This window comes from Sus scrofa, chromosome 16 (assembly GCF_054392235.1).
Source record: "Sus scrofa isolate SSC_HxYL_T2T_F1_AM1 chromosome 16, Sscrofa_HxYL_maternal_Yorkshire_Landrace_v2.0, whole genome shotgun sequence".
Lineage (NCBI taxonomy): Eukaryota > Metazoa > Chordata > Mammalia > Artiodactyla > Suidae > Sus > Sus scrofa.
The window spans coordinates 30,831,857-30,840,377 of record NC_139398.1 but is presented as its reverse complement, the minus strand read 5'-3'; positions in this window follow the sequence as shown (position 1 = coordinate 30,840,377).

The window sequence follows — 8,521 nt, the reverse complement described above, 5'->3', positions numbered from 1 at the left end:
CCTCCGTATGTTCCAGGTGAGGCCCTAAAAAGCAAAAACAACCAAAAAACAAAAAATCTTCCCTTTTCCAACTATGTATTTCTGGGAGGCTGGATTTTCTTCACATACTTCAACCCAAACAACAGTTCAGCTAAAAAGAGAGACGGAATGTTGAGAATTAATAGGTGAAGGATACAAGGCTGTCCCTTTCACTATTTGTTCAACTTTTCTGTAGGTTTGAAAAGTTTCAAAATAAAACATGTGGAAGGAAAAAAATCAAGACCAAGGTCAGTGGGCTGGAATGCAAACATTCTTCAAGTGGTCACTAAATGTGAGGGTGAGGGGCCGCCCTGTGACCCGCTGGTCTAACACACTTAGCAGCTCCTCCCACAAACACTCTAGAATCCCCAAAAAGACTGGAGAAATCTTTAAATGTCTTCCTTTGTTTAGAGGCTCCCCTCCAGGAGCAGACCCTGTAACCAACAGAAATGGTGGGATTAATTCTGGTTATGGAACTGGAGGCAGTGGTGGGTGGTGTCTCCATGGGCAATAAAGGTCCAGAGAAATTTGCAGCCCAAATGCTCAAATGCCATCTCCTTTCCCTACTGGTGCCCTTAGAGATCTTACTGGGCTGGGCATTTCACTGGTGCTACAACTAGTGCAGCTCTTACAACCAATCCTGGGCTTAGCCAGAACTGCTCTGTGACCACCAATGAAGGACCCCATCAAAGCTGCCAGAGAGGAGTTCCAGCCGTGGCGCAGTGGTTAACGAATCTGACTAGGAACCATGAGGTTTCGGGTTCGATCCCTGCCCTTGCTCAGTGGGTTAAGGATCTGGCGTTGCCGTGAGCTGTGGTGTAGGTTACAGACGCAGATCGGATCCCACATTGCTGTGGCCCTGGCGTAGGCTGGCGGCTACAGCTCTGATTCGACCCCTAGCCTGGGAACCTCCATATGCCGCGGGAGCGGCCCAAGAAATGGCAAAAAGACACACACACACACAAAAAAAGCTGCCAGAGAGGCTCTTGAGCTCCTCATGTGTCTTATTTTCATGTTCAGAGCTTTTGCTTTTCTCTTCCCCTGGGTGCCTTCTTAGAGCTGTCAAAAGTGAGGTGGCTACAAAATTTTTAGAGTCACAACTGGCCACAATGACGAGGTGCCACAGCCATTTGGTATATCAAAGGCTTGCCCTCCAACTGGTGGCTTTTCCAGGCTATCACACTGATTAGCTTAAGTAGTTGTGGCACCACCATATGCTGGTTAACTCATGTCCCATTGCCCCCACACTGACATTAGCCCTGTTCTCCCCAAATCTCAGAATGGAATTCTAGGGTCAGGTTCCCAGGGTCGTTTCTGGTACCTATTGCTGTAGCAGTCACAGTGCCAGCAGCAAGCAGATGGCACACTAAAATCATGACTTGAGAAGAGTTTGATAGAGACCAGTTACAAACGAGGACAGAAGAACCACAGGGACAGTGAGCACCTCAGGTTCAAAGGGACAGCTAAGGGAAATCAGGAGAGAATTGGGCAGAGGTCCCCCTAAGAGGCCACATTTAGTTGAAGGACACAGCCAACCCAAGGTGACCTTGAAGAGAGGCAGCCAGAGGAACAAACAAACATCTGATTCTGTTTCTCCATCTCTCCAATTTCCTAATGGGGCTCTGTACTGGCCAAAGCCAGCCAGGAGCCAGAAAGCAGGGGAGCCTGTTGCCATGTCCATCCAGGCCAGCCAAGCAGGGCCAGAGGGTGAGAGTGGATCTGAAGGTGCCCAGAAGACTGCTCACATAGAGTGTAGAGCGCCTCTACTAGGTTCCAAGTTCATTATGTTCAAGAAGTTGGGAAGAGGAGAGAATAAAGTCTGATTTTATATAATTCTCTTCTCTTTCCCAGCATCTTCATCACTAGTTAAGATTTTCCTGCAGTCACAAGGCCCATGGTACCTGAACTTGGTGGCCATAAGGCAATCCCAGTCACTATACTCTAGAACAATTCAACCCACCTGTTTCAGTTCTGGCTATAGTGGCAAAGTCCAACTAGAGCAAACCAACAGCAACTTTTATCTTACAGTTTAGCCTTGACTAAAGTGTTCAGCAAAGTCACCTACCCTGACAGGCTACCGTGTGCTGAAGATGCAAGTATGGACAAATGACCCCTTCTGCTCCTGCTAGGATGTAGGGAAATGGTTTTAAGAAACTCTGATTAAGATGTACTGGGTCAGGAGTTCCTGTCGTGGCTCAGTGGTTAATGAATCCGACTAGGAACCATGAGGTTGCAGGTTCGATCCCTGGCCTTGCTCAGTGGGTTAAGGATCCGGCGTTGCCATGAGCTGTGGTGTAGGCCGGCAGCTGTAGTTCTGATTCGACCCCTAGCCTGGGAACCTCCATATGCCTGGAAAAGGCAAAAGGACAAAAAAAAAAAAAAAAAAAATGTACTGGGTTAGGCACTAATTCTAGCTAATGAGGACAGTGAAATCAGGGTTACTTTGATACAGTCCATTGCTAAATCAATGAACCACAAGAGAATTTTGCTGTTGCCTAAGGTCTATACCACAGGAACATGGTGAGGTAAATACAGCCTCAGATTTTGGAGTCAGCCAGATGTGGATCCCAACCATGCTTCTGCCACTTATTGTGTTGCTTTAACCAAATCAACTGTTCTCTGGAAAACTCAAATTTCCACCAGTAAAATGTGAGTAGTAAGAGTACCTCTTCAAGAGAGGACAAGATGGCGGAGGAGTAGGAAGACACGCTCGCCCTCTCCCACAAACACAACAAAAAAAGCACATCTACAGAATAAATGACTCGCACAGAACAGCAACCAATCGCTGGCAGAGGAACCTAAACTCCAATAACGGCAAGAAATTCGTGACATTATTGCGCAGAACAGGAGAAAAGAGGAGAGTGAGAGAAGGCGAATCCGAGCGAGACGGGGGCTCCCGAAAGGGAACTGCGGAGGCGAAAGGGATCCCGCACCCTGGAAAGTCACCTACCGGGCGAAAGATCAAACGAACCGGAGGAATCTCCAGATGCAGAGAAGAGTGCAGCAGTAAGTTGGAGTACGGAAAAGCCGATCAAGAACCCAACGGACCATCTGAACTACGGGCAGAGTCACCAAAAATTGAGACGCCTGGGTGGGGGCTGGGCACCGAGACCTCGCCTCTGAAGGTTAGTCCCCGAGAGGGGGCCAAGGGACGCCTGGGTGGGGGCTGAACACCGAGACCTCGCCTCCGAAGGTTAATCCCTGAGAAAGGGCCGGGGGACGCCTGGGGGGGAGGGGCTGGGCACCCAGACCTCGCCGCAGAAGGTTAGTCCCCGAGAAAGGGCCGGGGGGGGGGGGGGGGGGCGCCGCCTGGGTGGGGGCTGGGCACCGAGACCTCGGCTCCAGAGATTAGTCCCCGGGCTAGGGGGGCGGGGCAGAGCGGAAACTGCTTGGGAGGTCTAGAAACCAGTTGACGGGGCAGAGACTGCCTGGGAGACTAGAAAACAAAGCTGTCGCAGAGGAAGGGAGCAATACTCCAGGAGTGGGGAAGGGGAAAGCCACATCAGAGGGAACCTGGGAGAAGAGCCTGGTCTGCGCCCGTGCTGGGGAGGGGAGAGAAGAAGGGGTGGGTCCCCATAGAATACCCCCCACGCCACAGCAAGCTTACAGGCCCGCTAGCTAGCTGAAAACTCTGCTTCCCAGTGCATCCCCTCCCCCCACCCCCGCCACGCCCTACGCTCTCACGGACCTGGGGCTGCCTGCCATCCAGGAGGGCTGGCCTCAACAATTGCCTGAAGCCTACCACCGCAGGGGCTCTCCCTGCACAGGCCTGCTTGCCCTTTGGAGGGGCTACACTTCCGCAGAGCAGCACCAAACAGCACCAGCCCCCGAGAAAAGGCCTGCAGCCTAGAAAAGCTAGAACAAGCTTAGCCAGGCTGTGAATAGATCGGCCTAATTCTCGGACAGTTTTTCTGAGTCGGGTTGCCCCGGGGAGGAGCCTCTTCGGTTTCCAACGGCCCTGCTACCCGCCCAAGCCCCCAGGGGATGCTCTAGTGGACCAGCTGCATAGGACTGCCAGCTCCAGGCAGGACCCCCTGCAGCCCAGAAAAGCTGCAACAAGCTCAGCCAGACTGTGAAAAGATCCGCCTACATTCTCAGGCTGTCCTTCTGAGTTGGGCTGCCCTAGGGAAGAGCCTCTCAGGTTCTCAGTGCCCCAGATAGCTGCTCCAGCCCCCAGGGGGTGATGCACCCCTAAAAAGCAGCTGCCCAACACCGCCAACCCCCTGCAAGAACCCCACAGCCTAAAAACACCAGAGCAAGCTCTGCATGGCCAAGTGAAATCTGCTACCATCGCGGTGTGGACCTCTCAGTCCTGTCGGCCCTCAGGAAGTCCTCCTTTGCTTCAAAGAAACACTGTTAGCCCCATCAACACTCCAGAAAAGCCACACTGCCTCAAAAAAGATTGACCAACAACACCAGCGCTTGGGAAATATTCCACGGCAGTGACAAGGCAAACACTGCCCGATCACGGAGAGTACAACTCCCTCAGGAGAAAGAAAACAACAAGCAAGATGAAGAAGCTGAGAAACCACTCCCAGTCAAACCAACAGGAGAACTCACCTAAAACAGTCAACAATGAAACAGATCTCGGCAGTCTGACAGACCTGGACTTCAAAAGAGAAATAGTGAAAATACTGAAGGAATTAAGAGAAGATAGGAACAGTAATGCAGATACCCTCAGAAAGGAACTAGAAAATATAAGGAGGAGCCAAGAAAAACTAGAACATTCATTTGCAGAGATGCAAACTGAACTAGGGGCAGTAAAAACCAGAATGAATAATGCAGAAGAACGAATCAGTGATATGGAAGACAGAATAATGGAAATCACTCAATCTGGTCAACAGACAGAAAACCGAATCAAAAAACTGGAAAGCAATATAAGAGACCTATGGGATAATATAAAGCGGGCCAATCTACGCATAATAGGAATTCCAGAAGGAGTAGAAAAAGATAAGGGAATGGAAAATATATTTGAAGAAATTATTGCTGGAAACTTCCCAAATCTAAAGGATACTGGATTCAAGATACAAGAAGCACAGAGGGCCCCAAACAAACTGAACCCAAACAGACCCACACCAAGACACATCATAATAAAAATGGCAAACGTTAGTGATAAAGAGAGGATCCTCAAGGCAGCAAGAGAAAAACAGAATGTTACCTACAAGGGAACCCCCATAAGAATATCAGCTGATTTCTCTACAGAAACACTACAAGCCAGGAGGGAATGGCAAGAGATATTTAAAGTGCTCAAAGGAAAAAATATGCAACCTAGAATACTCTATCCAGCAAGAATATCAGTTAAAATAGAAGGGGAAATAAAAAATTTTCCCAACAAACAAAAACTTAAAGAATACAGCAACACAAAACCCAGGTTAAAGGAAATATTGAAAGGGCTTCTCTAAACCAAAAAGAAAGGAAGGAAAGGGAAGAAAAAAGAAAAGAAAAAAAAAAAAAAAAAAAAAAAAGAAGAAGAAGAAGAGAAAGAACTAGGACTGAGGAAACTGCAATCAGAGAGAAGTCACTCAAATAAGCCAGCATACAGATTTAATCATGAACATGCTTCAAACAAAATAAAATTAAAAAGAAAAAAATAAAAAAGAGTCATCAAAACCATAAAATGTGGGCAAGGGATGTCAGGAGGTAAATAACCCTTTTTGTTTATATGTATGTCTCTCTTCTTAATTTTAATATAGTAATGAAGTGTTTGAACTTACAGGACCATCAGGCTAAAACACACATTTATGGGAAGGGGTTAGCATACTTAAAAAACAGGGCAATCACAAGCCAAAACCAAATATTGCATTTGCAAAAAATGAAAAAAAAAACCACTCAAGCAGATAATAACAGGAGACCATCCAACCAAAAAAAAAAAAAAAAAAAAAAAATGGAGAACCATAGAATCAACTGGAACACGAGGTTCAAAATGGCAATAAATAATCATCTATCAATTATCACCTTAAATGTCAATGGACTGAATGCCCCAATCAAAAGACACAGAGTGGCTGAGTGGATAAAAAGGCAAAAACCTTCAATATGCTGCCTACAAGAAACTACACAATGGAATACTACTCAGCCATAAAAAAGGATGACATCATGCCATTTGCAGCAACATGGATGGAACTAGAGACTCTCATCCTGAGTGAAATGAGCCAGAAAGACAAAGACAAATACCATATGATATCACTTATAACTGGAATCTAATATCCAGCACAAATGAACATCTCCTCAGAAAAGAAAATCATGGACTCCTCAGAAAAGAAAATCATGGACTCCTCAGAAAAGAAGAGACTTGTGGTTGCCTGATGGGAGGGGGAGGGAGTGGGAGGGACGGGAGCTTGGGCTTATCAGACACAACCTAGAATAGATTTATAAGGAGATCCTGCTGAATAGCATTGAGAACTATGTCTAGATACTCATGTCACAACAGAAGAAAGGGTGGGGGAAAAAACTGTAACTGCAATGTATACATCTAAGGATGACCTGACCCCCTTGCTGTACAGTGGGAAAATAATAAAAAAAAAAAAAAAAAAAAAAAGAGTACCTCTTCAAAGGCATTTCCCCTGTGGTGCAGTGGGTTAAGAATCCGACTGTGGCAGCTCAGGTCCCTGCAAAGGCGTGGGTTTGACTCCCAGCTTGGCACAGTGGGTTAAAAACTGCACCTGTGGCACAGGTCTCAGCTGCGGCTCAGATTCAACCCCTAGCAAAGGAACTTCATACGCCATTAAAAAAAAAAGTACGTCCTCATAGAATGATGAATATTAAATAGGAAAGCAAATAAAATTCCCAATACCTGCTTGTGCCCACACTTCTCCACCGTGGCACTCAACAAAAGGGAGTTATTATTCCACTGGGTAGTTTAGAGGAAGGGATAATTTAAATAAACTTACAAAAAGAGCTCCTACCTTCCCTAAGATAAAACAATTTCCAAACATGGGAAGGTTGAATCCAAATTCTTTTCAATACTTATAGGAAAGAATTGGAAGCACCTTTGTTTCTCCCCACTTTTAAGACTGCTAGAGTTGAAAAGTTTGCAAAACTCAGACTACCAAGTATTTTTAAATTCCTTTTAAAGTTATCATACCTGACGTTCTGCAGTTTTCTAATTGAAGTGGTTTGTTGACAGCACTGCTCTGAATACCTCTTTATAGCAAGTAATAGCTTTCTTTCTACTTAAAAATTCAAAAACCAGTTATAGGACTCCCGTGTGTTGAAAATGTTCGCAATTGTAGCTAAGAGCTTACTCTGCCTACCAGTTAATGACTGTAGTAAGCGAGAAATATTTCCCCACATTTAAGGGGGAAAAAAAGATTTACGAGTGCTTGGACACCAAAGACCTTTGTTTCTGAACTGAGAATTTTACATAGCGCTTCTGAAATTATTTTTCAATTAATAGTTAAAAAAAGGGAGTTCCCGTTGTGGCTCAGCAGTAATGAACCCAACTAGTATCCACGAGAACTCAGGTTCGATCCCTGACCTCACTCAGCGGATTAAGGATCCAGCGTTGCTGTGAGCTGTGGTGTAGGTCGCAGGTGCGGCTCAGATCTGGAGTTGCTGTGGCTCTGGTGTAGGCCAGCAGCTGCAGCTCCAATTCGGTCCCTAGCCTGGGAATTTCCATATGCCTCAGATGTGGCCCTAAAAAGCAAAAAAATTAAAAAAAAATTTAAAGGGTGAGTCTTCAAACCTCAACACCCTAAGTACTCCTAATCCCAGATTGAGGGCTGAAATTCTTAAATGACTCAAAATCCTCAGTGATTTCTGTTATATACCTTCTCACTACCCTTTCACCTTTTTGTATCACTCAAATGTGAATGAATGAAAATTTTTTTTATCTTCCAAGGCCAAGAAAAGGCAACAGAGCCTGTGCCTCAAAAACAAACTAGAGATCCTGTGAAATCAGATTGTTATGATCATTATACAACTACAGATGTGGTAACTTCATTTGAGTAATAAAAAAAATTAAATAAATAAAATTTTTAAATTAAAAAATAAAAAATAAATTAAAAAAAAAAAACCCAAACTAGAGAGGATCATGACTGGCTCACGCACCAAGTATGATTGCACAGCTGCCCAAGCCCAGTGCTGACGAACAAGATGATGGTTTACACTTGAGAAGCTCGATTGTGTGTGTCTGTGTGTGTGCACACATTGGGGGGGTGGGGTTTGAGAACCTAAATGGTCAGATTCATGACATTAAAACTGGTCATCAAATTCTTCTTTAAAACTATTAAAAGCATTCATGGTTCAGGAGAAAAAATCACCAGAAAACCAAAGCGGGAAGTGACTGAAACTATAGCTGACACCAAGCAGCACACAACAAACGTGTACTGAATACAGGCATCTTTGCACCATCACAAGTGCCACAATTTCCTTTAGTCACATGCCCGCCCTTGATTCCACACGCTTCCACATCCACCATCTCATTTCTTCTCTCACGACCAAGTTGCTAAGTCTCCAAATTCTGAACCAGCCTCCCTGCCTTGCCTACCCTTGTCAACATCACCCA